Source organism: Oncorhynchus kisutch, linkage group LG12 (genome assembly GCF_002021735.2).
Source record: "Oncorhynchus kisutch isolate 150728-3 linkage group LG12, Okis_V2, whole genome shotgun sequence".
Classification (NCBI taxonomy): Eukaryota; Metazoa; Chordata; class Actinopteri; order Salmoniformes; family Salmonidae; genus Oncorhynchus; species Oncorhynchus kisutch.
In genome coordinates, this window is record NC_034185.2 from 55443255 (window position 1) to 55458482 (window position 15228).

Consider the following 15228-nt stretch of genomic DNA (forward strand, 5'->3'; position numbering starts at 1 on the left):
CTGACCCCTTTTTAGCTCTCCATAGCGCAGGGAGACAAGGTACCATGTCAAGGAGGGAGAATATATAACTCAACTTTATCTGTCTTCCTCAAAGACTCCTTTCAGGGCCTACGGGGAAAAAAACATAGCAATGCCAAATACTAAGCTAAATTGGATGGAGAACTGAAATGGTTCATGATTGAATGGTTGGTAACCTACTTTAGATGACACGATCCATTGGCTTAATCATTCATTTAGTACCAACTTTTTCATTAAAACACATGTTCGTACTAATTAAGATATGATTAATAGCCTACCTATCATTGTTGCAACAACCATGGGGTTATTCTACATTGAGGACCTATAACTACAACTGTGCCAAAAGGAGCTCCAAGCGCCTTCCATTACTCGTATTATATAAAACCAATACTATTTAAGAGAATCCTACATGCAAGTTACATTAGTTCATAGGAATCGTCGTGTTTAATTGACTGACATAAATTACTTTCTGATAAGGCAGATTCTTAACTTGAGTAACGCGAGAACGCACGAGTTGACCCTGTAAATCAGTCGATGAAGATTTGTGCCAAACAATCGATTATGCCCATAGGGAGGAAGGATGGGACATAAAATATACAAATAAGGATTACAGTTAGTTCAACACACTGACCATCAAATTGTACATGCAACATTAATATAGATACATGTAGGTGTCTTATTATACTTTGTAGTAATTTGCAACATTAAATGGAAATAGTGCAGAATAATAAACATTCACATTTTTTTTTATTACACATAACTTATTAGCCTAGCTCATACATGTTCATTTATTGGACCATACCGTTCATTTAATTTAGTCTAGGTGCATCTGAATCTGAAATGTATGATGAAATTAGATTTTTCTTTCTACCTTCCAATGAACAGGCTGAATTTGATTCTGCTCTGTTCCCATAGCCTAATCAGGGTTTCCGATAGTTGATGCTGTTTATACAGGTAACCTTTTTTTTCGGAGTGGCTGACACCGAGGTTGCCTTTCATTTGGAATGATTGATGAAGTCCTTACGGTTCTCCATATTCTGCAGTTTGTCAACACAACTACCTGCTGAGGGAGCGGGACGCCACGCTGTCGCTGCTGAGACGCGCGGTCTCTGGATGAAAGCAGGAGGAATTTGGGTAGGCTTCGATCCCATAGCCTAGCCTATATTATAAAACTATACGCTGTAATTTTACTAATAATAACAACAATAATAATTGTAATAACATTTACCAACATTCATATTGTATATTATTGAGGAACAGTAGGCCTATTCTAAAATTAACCCACAGAATAGGCCATATACAAAATACAGTTTGAGAGTTCAAGATAAAATCTACCTAAGTTTACGAATTTTGTAGCAAACGTATAATATCTTTCTGGACAGGTTACGGCGAATGTTGAGTTCCATTTACCAGACTTTTGGTCATGTAAATCAAAAACGGATGCTAATCTGAAAGAAGCCAGGTATAATAAAAGTAATACAAATATCATTGTCATTATTATAGTCAAATAGCCCCCCCAAGAAAATTTTAATAAAATGAAAAGAATAAGAATATGGATGGATAAGAATATTTCGATTCTGGAAATAGGCCTATCTACTATTTCGTCTAGTTGACGCCAGCATGATAGGCCTACTTTCACTAGTCTCGTACACTTTGGCGAACTGACCATCAAACTCTAAACGCGATCATGTTGGACTAATTATGTTCATCCGAAACACAGCAACCGGCATTTTTGCAATACTATCCATGACATCACAGTTTGAAAAGAGGCAAGAGGGGGGAAATGGCACCGCATGCATCTCCTTTCATTATTTTGGTATGGAACCACCAATAATGTTTTCTGCCCAAGGTTTTAAATGTGCTTTGGCATCTTTATTGGCGTTACTCTCACGCAAGGCTTCCTCGGGTCCAAATGTCAAGCAGATGCCAAAGTTGGGGATGTTCTTAACAATCTGAAACCGCACCTCCCAATTCAAAGCCCAAACCCAACGCTCTTGGAAATTGGAAATTCGGTTCCCATAGCCTTTATTCTTTTTTTTGTGTCATTTTACAATTTATGGTTTAGGATTATTGGGTTTTTAATGATTTTCTGCTTTTTTTAAAGTCCTAAAGTAGATCTCAATCAATGTGACATTGAACTATTGTGATGTCAACAGACAGCAGTTATAGAAAGGCAAGACTTTTGAGTGTTTGTTTTGTTTACCGATTTGATCCATGAGTATAGGCCTATATTGTCTGCAGTTTTCAAAAGCATGCCAATAACTCAATCTGATTGCAAACGTGCACTGATTACGTTACGGAAGTTTTGGTTGGATCCACTCGGCCCCATAACACCCCTGCACACAAGGGGATGTGTCAATAAGGTTTTAAAAGCGTATTAATACAACTGAAAATGATGATGAAGATAATTTCAAGAAAACACGTTAACTAGGGGTAGTCCTTTGAAAGAAATGAATTAGCCATCGGCTGTCCCGCAATGATGGTGCATGTAGCTGCCCTCTCTGTCTCCGGGTCTTCTTTGGTGCTCTTGAGAACTCGATTTCCTATCGGAAAAGCCTCGAATTGCGATTATTTTAGGGAGTTACATGGCCGAAAAATAATATAATTATTTGCAATAGCATCGTTATAAGATCTATCTAATAAGTTCTCAATACTTAAACAACGTATATTGGTTGTAGGGAATAAAGCAATTTACGTGATATATAACGAGATGTCCTTATGATCATTCTTTCAACATGATTCTCTATGATGAAAATATTTCAGAAATACGTTCCATTATCCTTATGAAATACGTTCCATTATCCTTATGAAATACGTTCCATTATCCTTATGAAATACGTTCCATTATACTTATGAAATACGTTCCATTATCCTTATGAAATATGTTCTATTATCCTTATGAAATACGTTCCATTATCCTTATGAAATACGTCAGTTCACGTAAATAAATTAAAAGCAGAAACATTTTCACAACAATATTTCCCCTCGCACGTATCAAGTAGCCTTATTGGCCATATCATAAATGATCATGATACGATATTATACTGATATGATTACCTGCTATAATTGCTTGTTAGTCCGCTGAAATGTCACATTTGATTTGATCAAGGAACTGCACAAGAGATAACGGACTTTCGTTCTGTCAGAGGTTTAAAAGAACTGTAATCTCCAGATGGCCTTCTAATTGAAAATGGGCTGCCTTATTTTGTACTTAAGGTAACAAATGAAAGACGCAAGAGGACTTGATTTTTATGGCGGTTAAGTCATGAATGGGGAAGTCCTTTCAAGGAAGATGGAGGAGTATTGTAATCCACTGAATGTTTATTTATATAAATGAATCCTACATTTGCTATAGGGTTACATGGATACATATTGTTGTTGGGTGGGGAAGATTAAAACAATATCCTACCCTTTTTCTGACCTGACAGAGCAGCAGCAAGTTGGTCGCAATTGATACTAATGTCACAGTCCATCCTAAAAACAAAATGGTATAAAAAGTTTGAAAAATCTGAAATCTTCTTATGATAATGTAAATGTATGTTCTCATAATGAATTACAATATGTCCAGGTATAGCCTCTGTATAGTATACTGGCAATGAAACCAAGCCAGTGAGGCAACTAATTGTATAATATAAGTCCAGTATATACCATAAACATAGCCCCATCTTCAAACAGGGTCATTCTCTCCAGACACAGACACACAGACACACAGACACAGACACAGACACAGACACAGACACAGACACACAGACACAGACACACACACACACACACACACACACACACACACACACACACACACACACACACACACACACACACACACACACACACACACACACACACACACACACACACACACACACACACACACACACACACACACACACACACACATATCTTGCAGCCTAAAGTGTCCCTTATTTTCTGGAGTGGACAGAGAGTCTTCTGGACATCCAACAGCTCTGGCCAGCTGTTGTCCAGCTGTGGGGAGCGTTCAGTGACCAAGTCTCTATACCTATCATAGACATCCCATCACAGACACGGCCCATAGGCTGATTCTCTATACCTGTCCTGTCATGGCTATGCTCTGATGAAGGGGTTAGGGAACAGTTGTCTTCTGTTTCATACAGGGAAGAAGGAAGGAGACTTCATATCCTATTGGACAGGGTACTTTTCAAAACCTCGGTCTGGCGCTCAGAGGTACGATATAATATTTCGTATTTGATTTATTTTGAATTCAGATTGGGAAGGAATATGGCCGCGATATGACATGGCAATAATTTTCAGCACCAGGACAGTACTGTCACAGCCATGTACATAACCTAGTTGACTGTTGCAGTCCGTTCTCTCTCCTTATGGTTCTCGTCGAATACTCAAAGGTGAGTTCCTGATTCTAAGGCGAGTCCTGAATAAGCCGTTAGGTGACGTAAGTGGTGGGGATATGTTTTATGGGATGTTTTTTTCCTGAGACCATATCTCTCTGACAACTTACATTACATTACTGCCTCCCCTCCCCCAAACGACATAAAGATATACTAGGGAGAGCGCCCTGCCTAGACGTGACAGGCTGGGGTGTCTGACACTTGTCAGATTACAAGGAGGGGAGATCAGTGATCAGTCTATAGGCTGTTGAGCTGTTGGATGGAACTACTGCTTTAATCTATCTGCTTATACATCCCCATCATATCGCAATCGCTGCGCTGCTACTGTTACTAGATTGGCACTGAGAGATGGAGAATAGAATAGAATGGGCTGGAATGGAATAGAATTGGATAGAATGAGATAGAAAATAAAACACCAGAATATTCACTCATTTGTCCAACATAGCCCACACATTATAACACACTGGAGTACATGTCCAACATTTGTAAATGAACTCTGCTGTAAATTTGGCAATAAGCTTTTATGGAAGGAGGCAGTTCCTTTCCGGATGGCGAGGGTCAACTTATTCAAAGGCTCTCTTCTGACATACTGCTGTACAACACCAGGCCATTCAGCAGCACTATGACAGTGTTATTAGATCCTGAGTACATCTCAGGAAGTGTGGCCCAGGCTTTACTGTCTATGCTATTGAACATTAAAAGCCCACAAGGCGTAGGAGCGTAATCTATATAATAACCCACAAAGGTTTCATTTACAGAAAGCCCGCTTGTTTCTCACCTCAGTGTCTACGTCTTAAAATGTATCCTATTCCCTACATAGTGCACTACTTTTGACCAGGACCCACAGGGCTCTGGATAAAAGTAGCACACTGTGTAGGGAATAGGGTGACATTTGGGACGCAAACCAGTGAATTCCATAAGAGTTACATTGTATCAAGCGTCAAATCTAAACAGGATCTGCTGGGCTGGTTTCCAGCTAGGGGTTCCTAAAAGATCCGACAGGAAATGTGATGGAAACCATTGACACACAATCTTCGGTTAAAGCTGTTTTCTGGCCTTGCGAGGGTCTAGTTTCTGTACTGAATGAAGAGGCAATAGGTTGGGGGTAAAGTGGGGAAGTGACTTTCAGTGAATCGTCCAAGGTATGCAGTATAAAGGCAGGGTACCCTGGCATATTAAAGCAAGGGTGGGAAAGCTACCATAAGGTGTGTACATCCAATACACAGATGGGGTGGCACAGTCAAACACAGACCAACAGAGTGGTCAACCACATGTTGTGAGAGTTGTTATGAATGGCGTTAGTTATAGTAGGGTGGGTGCCAATGTCCCCACTCTCCACAAGAGCTCATCAACTCCAATGCCCCCTGCTTCAAAGCACCAGGAGGGAGACCCAGAGATCCAACGAGACCTCGGTTGGGAGCAGCCCTCTGTGGGTATAGAGGGCACCAGAGCCAGGGTACCGGGCCCTCCTGGGGCCTCCGAGGTCCAGCCCTCAGCCTCTCTAAGGGCCCAGTTCTTCCAGGTTCCTTTGGCCCTCTGGCTAAAATAATATCCAGTGGCTCCAGTCACTGAGCCTGGTTAATGCATCTGTCCAAGGTCTGCAATTACCTGGTCATAACATTACCCCAGCCGTTGCCAGCCAACCAATCAGGGCAGGGCTTCTATAGGCTTCTAAACAGCCACATTTCGCCAATGTCAAGCTGTTTGATCTCTGAGGGTAATATTGCTGAGAGAAACGTATCAAGAGAGAGAGGAGAGGGGAGAGGCCGAAGATATGTATTTTTGTCGTCTACCTAGTTCCTATTGTTTGCAGGTATCCACCTTCATCACAGACTGGGACATGCGAGGCATACTACACACACAACTGTGGACGTTTACACGTATAGAGAGAGAGACACACACACGCACAGATAATCATGCATTATGTTTATACACTTTTAGTAATAAATAAATACTATGGGCACGTGTTCAAGATGTGTTGCTTATAAATCACTCTGACATTTTTCTTTTTTATATGTCAAATAATTATTCAGCTCTAGTTTTTAGATGTAAGCTATCCGTTATATACGTGTGGGGTTTTACGATCATTCAAATAACCTCATTTCTGTAGGCCTAATGCTGCTCTGCGTTGTGCCTGCATGCCGCCTCTTCATTCTAGCTTAATGAAGCATGGACGTGTTGCTTGTTTGTTATTTGTACAAGTCCAGAATCGTCTGTGTACCATGTTTTGCTGCTGTGCCTATGAGCACTGGAGGTATAGTGGCTCCGTGTCTGCCTACTGAAAAACATAAAAAGGCGCGTGATTAATCGTGCAATTACCAGGGTAATTTTCCCTCTTATCGGCGACGGACTGCAGAGTGATTTGCTTTATTGACGTCCTTGTTTTCACACATTACTACATTGTAAAAAGTCTAGGTGCGTTAATAAAAGGCAGAGGTGAGCGCTGTGTAATTATAAAACACACATCATTTGTATTCCCGAGCCATCAAAGCGGTGAGACATAATTATCATTACTATGACAACCGATTATGTTTGTTTTTCAGAATGATTTGTAACGGGTTTTGATTTGTAATCGATTCGTTTCATCATAATTATCTTAATCAGAGGTAAATAATCACATTGAGGGGATGAATTAGTGCTTCAAGAAACCCTAGAGGAACATTTGACCGCCTGGTTTATCATTATGTCCTTTACATAGAAATGAAAACATCCTTGATTTTGACCCACTCAACATGCAAGAAACATATGGCAAACTCTACTTAAGTAGGCCTAGCTCAGGTAAATGAACGTTTGCTTTGAAATGCAATGCAATAAGGCTTTATTGATCTTGTAGACGACATTGGAACTAAATCTAGGCCAGACTTTTTTTTAAACAAGGTGGCATTTATCCAGTTATTCTTTGTAATGATTAATGCGATACGTATATATATATATATATATATATATATATATATATATATATATATATATATATACTCAATATTAATATAACCTTATTGCGTTTCACTTCAAAGCAAACATATTAATTTACCTGGGCTAGGCCTACTTAAGTAGATGTTGATACATTTTTCTTACATGTTGAGTGGGTCAAAATCAAGAACGTTATATATTTGGGTCGACTGTTAGAAACAGCTACATAAGAGATTGATTGAATGTATCAGTTTCCGTGTGTGTGTGTAATGTATAATGCTGTACTTTTCCTATAATAGAAAATCTATAGGCCTATCGTATATTGAAGATTGAGGTGTCCCTTCGCAATCATCGGTGCAATGCAGACTCTTCCCCCGGTTGTTGGAAGAGGAGTAATCGGCTATATAGGCCAGTCAAGCATCCTCTTTACATAGCCAGAAAAAGCTAATTATTTGTTTCAAAGTGACCATGAGTATGGCATTCTTTTCAAACAAGGATTACATTGCCACGAAACCAATGAATAAACTATTAAAATGAAAATTAAACGATTCATAATCATTCGATAGTGGATAGGTCCATTAAGAATTGAAAGTGAAAAAAATCATGCTTTCAAAATAACGACAATGAGGAATAAATTCACATAGACAACAATGATGGGTTCAACAATTAGATTAAAACATTTTACAGTTGCATTCAGGTTCAGTGAGCGAATTGTATGCAGTTTAGGCTATTTATTTTCCCTTATTTAACTTGGCAATTACGGCCAGACAAAGCAAAGGCACGACATAGACTTAGAATACTTTAAACATTGCTTCGAGTTGTGCTCTTATACGATGACGTATGCATGCCACATCGTTTAAATGATGTTATAGGCGGAATAATGAATCATGTTATTATTTTTAATAAATGAACGACATATTTTTCACTAGGGTCAAATAAAAACGAACGGTATGCTGATTCATTTAGAAAATAATGGATTGTAGCATATTTTACTCTATATATCTCATATTTGAATGCGAAAGGAAATTCTACACACCATGAGCAAGACCTTTTGACACAAAACAGGCAGGAAGAATTACTTAATTAATTCCTGATCACATTTGGTATTGCATAAAAAAGCCTTTCTTCAACGAGAGCATGGATTTCTCTCCAAGAGTTTTTGTGTTTCGTTTTCAGATGTTTTCATTATACACTTGCCTGACATATGAATTCAATTAATGAAGAGCAAATCTGCACACAATATTGATGCTCTACGCTATTTGCTGTTCTGTCCTTCGATACGTCAAGGACACATTACAAGAGCTGGTCACAACGATTTTAGACCAAATAATAAGTCAAATAAGAAATCAATTCACGTAAATTTGGCCTGCGCTCTTAGAAAAAAGTCCCAATATGTGATTGCACCATTTTCGCATAAACGAACAATATACACTCTCAGAAAAAAAAGTTTCAGATAGTTCCAAAAATGCTTCTAGGGCTTCATATGTGGCACCTCTTAAGGGTTCTATATGGCGCCATGTATGAAGCAAGCAATATAACCCTTTTTTGTTCTGTCAGGATTTGTTTTTAAAGAGTGTATGTTTCGTTTATGCCAAAATGATACAATCACTACTGGGACTTTTTTCTTCTGAAGTCGACCATCTTCTCATCGAATGTGGAAAAACCATCATTGCTACCCGTAAGGTAGACCACACTCTCTCTCTCTCTCTCTCTGCACCAAGGCATTGTCCAGGATCACTAGGTGGCGATAGAAACCCCCACTAAAACACAACGTGGTTTCAGAGATACCTGCCAACTTTTCGCCTCAGTCGAAACAACCAAAACAAAAACATGTCCCAAGTGTAAGCAGCATTCAGAAAGAACACAACCTCCCTAATAAACAACATCAATTACTGTTTTTCTCTAAAACATGAGTTCATGCTCTGTAGTTAACTTGAAGGCCTATTACAGCTGCTCCTCCAATCAGATCCTACTGGGAACACACTCAATGTTGTTTCCATGTCATTTCAATGAAAATATGTTGATCAAACATGGAATAGACATTGAGTAGATGTCTGTGCCCAGTGGGATATCAACCATCCATCAACCCCATCAACACCTGGGGCGAGTGACTAGAAAGCTTACAGTTTATGTTCAAGTTGACTTTTCGTAGCAGGTTAGAATAATTTACGTAGCAGGTTAGGATAATTAGGTCAGGGTTAGCTAAAATACGAAACAAATCTACTTTTGACATCAATTTGACATAAACTGAATCCCATCTAGACATGGCCGCATCTAGCTGAACAGTGAGGGAGAGAGTTCTAATCCCCACTGTTGTGCTCTTCAGTCTCTCTCTCTCTGTGCCTCTCTTGGCTGCTCTACCAGTCTCTCATCTGTCTTTTACTCTCCCCATCTCTCTACACCTCTTTTCTCTAGAATGGTGAGTGCAGCCAGTCACATCAAACAATCTCTCACTCCAGTTCTCTATTTTATTTAGTCTCTCTCTCTCTCTCTCTCTCTCTCTCTCTCTCTCTCTCTCTCTCCTCTCCTCTCCTCTCCTCTCCTCTCCTCTCCTCTCCTCTCCTCTCCCCTCCCTCCGGGGCCCGAGGTGACCCAGGGTGCCCCTCTCACCTGCTCTGACCGCCTGCGTGGCCCTGTGGGCGGCCGCGGGTCATAAGGCTGGCCTGGACTGCCACAGGAATGCCCCCGGCTCCAGGCATTACTCACAGCTGTTGGCATACACTCAGTCCTCTGGCTCAGACCGTCCAGACACACTGTGCACTTTCCCCACATTCCTCCACACGTTGTTCCTCCTCAACCCCAAACTGACTGACATCTAGTCAACCCCAAAGCCAGCCTGGACAACCTAGTCCGTCCCAGACATAGACATGTGTGGATATTTGTTGCCTGACTGGCAAGGGAGATGCACGGTAAGAGGGTTGCAACGCCGCACACAGCATGGAAAACACTGTCCATTGAACACTGTATCTAAAGTAACATTCCATACACAAAACAATGGGGGGGAAGAAGGTCATCTTGCAAAAGATTCATTCAATTATAAACCGACGGAAGGACACTACAACATGTCGCACATTTTGATTACACTCCATCGAGTAATCTATTAGTGAGACATTTCCCTCATTAAAGATCTTGATTATTTTATCGTACAATTATATTGCTACAGTCAGCTAGAGAGCTGGAACCCCCATTCCAATCAAGCGCGGTATAAAATCAATCATCCTCCGGTTTCAGTGGCCACAGTTTTACGGCTGCTACAGACGTGCGGGGCCGGAGAAGCTAAAAGTGGAGGGCCTGTACCTGGATTATGTAGCCGTTTGAAGTTTCTCCCTCTCAGATGGGCCCTTCAGTGGAAAGACACAATCAAATTGGGCCCCCTTCCCAGTTTAAAGGGGCTAGAGTGGGACCACCAACAGCCAGGGCTGGGGCCGGCTTTTATGGCCTAGGTTGGGGCTGGGCTGAGGGGGTTGAGGGGCCGGGGTAGGCTAGTAGCTAGCTGGGAAACCATTTCAGCAATGGAAGTGAACAGTTGGATAATGGCCTTCTTCCCTCAGGGGTGGCTCGATGCGTTGTAAATCCTAGGAGTCCCATACTCCATTTTTACTAGGTGCTTGCCTTGCCTGCTGATGTGAATGGATGAGTGAGTATCCAGTTTCAATTTAAGTTTGAAATAGTAGAAATTAGACTGAAAAGGGGCACTTATAAGGCAGAAGTCTTGTTTTTCGTTCTCCGCAAAGACACATGCTTCAAAGCGACATAAAATGGGAGATCTTAATCCACTTTTCTGCTGTTAATTAGTTTTTTTTCTGAGACAATAGGCTTGGGTTGCCCTGTCTGTACCAGAGAGAGAGAGAGAGAGAGAGAGAGAGAGAGAGAGAGAGAGAGAGAGAGAGAGAGAGAGAGAGAGATCGAGAAGGAAAACAGGGAGCCTAAAGAACCCTTTATCTCCACCCGTCCTGATCAGTTACTCTCTCCAAAATGGCCGCCCATGTACCACTACCAAACACCCCTTCCTCCTTCGAGCTTGCTACCATAGAAACGGGTCATTACCATAGATACATGGGTCAGACCCGGTATGACCTCAGAACAACAGGATGCCAGCAGCCAATCACGGGCCTCCCTCACGTCCCTCTGGATTAGCGGTGGCATAGAGTGAGACGTAACAGATGCTTGCCCTCCTTCACCACTCAGCCACAGCAAGGGAGAGCCGAGCATTTCATCATCCTTCTTCACAGCTCCAGTCGCAAAATCCAATAGAAGCTTAAGCCACAACCATCTTGAGTATTTGGGAGTCATGCATTTAAAAACAAACAAATGTTGTCCACAAAACCACCATTGTTTGACCATAAGGACAACACATACACTAATATTTGCGGAATCAACTCAAATAAGAAAAAATTAAGTTCTTGTTTTTTACTTGTCAGACTACAAATCAACCCGGATTGAGTTTCCAATCACAAAACTTGATGAAACTACACCTCCCATGATCCTCTGTAGTGGCTTCATCATAAACCGTGGTGGTCAGAGTAGCCTAACAACATTGCTGAAAGCTGTGGAGGAGCGGCCAATACTAAACAGAGCTGGTCCCATGGTGTTAGCACCTGGGTGGGCAGGCAACTTTCCCATGTCAAAGGCGGCCCTCGCCATTCCTGTCACAGCGATTACACGCCCTGTAAAATACTTGAAATAGTGTCGCATTAGTGAGAATATGTGAATGAGATCGACTGTTCTGTGATAGCCGGGGTTTGCGTTCATGTCCGTGTGTCGTGGCATGACGCCTACGTGACAGGGACAAGTAGGCGGTGCCTCTTCATAACAACAACACTACTTTACTCAACGGCCTGCGGAAAGGATGTTTTCCCAGGCGTCTAAACATTATCCTGGTGCCCTGTATGGACATTTCGAAATCATGGAAATCAGTCACACACATCAGAATTCAACGCTCTAACCCACTTGCTAAACCCTTCTGAATGGGCCTGAAATAAACTAAATGACCAAAAGTATGTGGACACCTGCTTGTTGAAATGTTCATTCCAAAATAATGGCCATTAACATGGAGTTGGTCCCCACTTTGCTGCTATAACAGCCTCCACTCTTCTGGAAAGACTTTCCACTAGATGTTGGGACATTGCTGCAGGGACTTGCTTACATTTAGCCACATGAGTGAGGTCAGGCACTGATGTCGGGCAATTAGGCCTGGCTCGCAGTCGGAGTTCCAATTCATCCCAAAGGTGTTCGATAGGGTTGAGATCAGGGCTCTGTGCAGGCTAGTCAAGTTCTTCCACACCGATCTCGACAAACCATTTCTGTATGAACCTCGCTTTGTGCACAGGGGCATTGTCATGTTGAAAAAACTGTTGCCACAAAGTTGGAAGCACAGAATCGTCTAGAATGTCTTTGTATGCTGTAGTGTTAAGATTTCCCTTCACTGGAACTAAGCCGCCTAGCCCGAATCATGAAAAACAGCCCCAGGTCATTATTCCTCCTCCTCCAAACTTTACGGTTGGCACTATGCATTAGGGCAGGTAGCGTTCTCCTGGCATCCTCCAAACCCAGATTCGCCCGTCGGACTGCCAAATGGTGAAGCATGATTCATCACTCCAGAGAATGTGTTTCCACTGCTCCAGAGTCCAATGGTGGCGAGCTTCACACCACTCCAGAGAATGTGTTTCCACTGCTCCAGAGTCCAATGGCGGCGAGCTTCACACCACTCCAGAGAATGTGTTTCCACTGCTCCAGAGTCCAATGGCGGCGTGCTTCACACCACTCCAGAGAATGTGTTTCCACTGCTCCAGAGTCCAATGGCGGCGAACTTCACACCCCTCCAGCCAATGCTTGGCATTGGAAATCCAATGCCCGACGAACAGTTCTTGTTCTGACGTTGCTTCTAGAGGCAGTTTGGAACTCTTTGGTGAGTGCTGCAATCGAGGATGGACAATTTTTACATGTTACGTGCTTCTGCACTTGGCAATCCCGTTCTGTGAGCTTGTGGCCTACCACTTCACGGCTGAGCCATTGTTGGAATTGTCAGACATCATCTAAAGTAACCTTAGAGCAAAATAAGAAAAAAATACAAAACACTCAAATGAAAACAAAAATCTCTGTTGAGTGAAGAAAAGCATAAGTATTGCTTTATGTTCTGGTTACATAATGACCATTAGTCATTTGTAAAAAGGATTAATTATGATGAGGGCATGACGAAAACAAACAAAAATGAAGAAATTCAAAATAAGGTGAAACTAGTCCTGTTGCAGCCTGGTAGAGATAGTTGTTATTGCGGAGACCAACGAAAGTCAGTGCACTGAGAGAGAGAGAGAGAGAGAGAGACAGACTTTCGTTGGTCTCTCTCTCTCTCTCTCAGTGCACTGACTTTCGTTGGTCTCCGCAATAACAACTATCTCTACCAGGCTGCAACAGGACTAGTTTCACCTTATTTTGAATTTCTTCATTTTTGAGAGAGAGAGAGACAGACTTTCGTCTCTCTCTCTCTCTCTCTCTCTCTCTCTCTCTCTCTCTCTCTCTCTCTCTCTCTCTCTCTCTCTCTCTCTCTCTCTCTCTCTCTCTCTCTCTCTCTCTCTCTCTCTCTCTCTCTCTCTCTCTCTCTCTCTCTCTCTCTCTCTCTCTCTCTCTCTCTCTCTCTCTCTCTCTCTCTCTCTCTCTCTCTCTCTCTCTCTCTCTCTCTCTCTCTCTCTCTCTCTCTCTCTCTCTCTCTCTCTCTCTCTTCTCTCTCTCTCTCTCTCTCTCTCTCTCTCATACTTCATTCATTAGCTAAACTAAAATCCATCCAATGGTTTAATTGTTTGTGGCCTGTATATCTTTAAGGCACCTTGTTTTGGAGGTCGGAGGCCAAGAGGAAACAATGGGACACTGTTTTCCTTTTTCTGTTCATTTGTTCTCCCGGCAACCCTGCCGTTATGGCTCTTTATCTAAACGAATCTCCCTCATGCATCAGAAATCATCCAGAGGTTTATATGTCTGTAAACCTATGTTTATATTGTTTCTATATATGTACAGTATATACAAAAACTTGTGTTTTGGTGGTACAGTATCCCTTCACTGAAACATTCATTAAGATGAGGGTTAACGGACACTACTGTATGTTGGTATACGATGTAATTCAGTGTGGTTCTTTGCTGAGTGGCTATGTGACAGAACTGTCTTATAAAGAGAACTTCATGACAGAGTGAGTGTACTTTGCGCGTTAACCTACCTTGTTAGTCGAAAGACGACTTTTACAGGCCTGTTAAAATGGCAAAATAGACCTTTTTATTTTTACCTCACCTCTGCATGTGTGTAAACTAAGAGTTTGTAATTTCCTGTGACCGTATCTGCTTCCCATCCTCCTGTGTTTAATTTTTATTATATATTTTTTACTATTTAAAGTCGAATTTTCTTTCTCTATTCAGCATTTCTTCCCCGCTGTGGGGTTGATTCCAACCAATTTGTGTGTCTGAGGTCTGGTGCCTCTAGTATACATTTATATCAGCAGGCTATAGACCTTTTCTAGCATCAGAGCTACTTTTCTCCTCACCCTTGCAACTCTTCCCCGGGTCCTTAGTGCACAAGAGAATATAGTGCACTATGTTTTCTGTCAATATACCTAGCAAAATAATGGTTAATAAACAACTCTAAGGTGGGCCCTAAAAAAATCTGATTTAAAAAAATATGTTTTATATTTTCACAAATTATGTTTTCTCAGTTAGATTTTTCCTGGTGTTAGATATCTTTTAGTTTTTCCACTCTCAGAATATATATATTTTTAGAGAGAAACAACTAAATTGGATGGTTAAATCACATCAGAAGACCATCCTTTTTAGGTCTGGAAGAAAACCAACACATGCATTCTTTTGGTGTAATTCCCAATTCTTTGCACATCTGGCTCTTTAAATGTGCATCTAGTGAGTGAGGAATGTGCAGT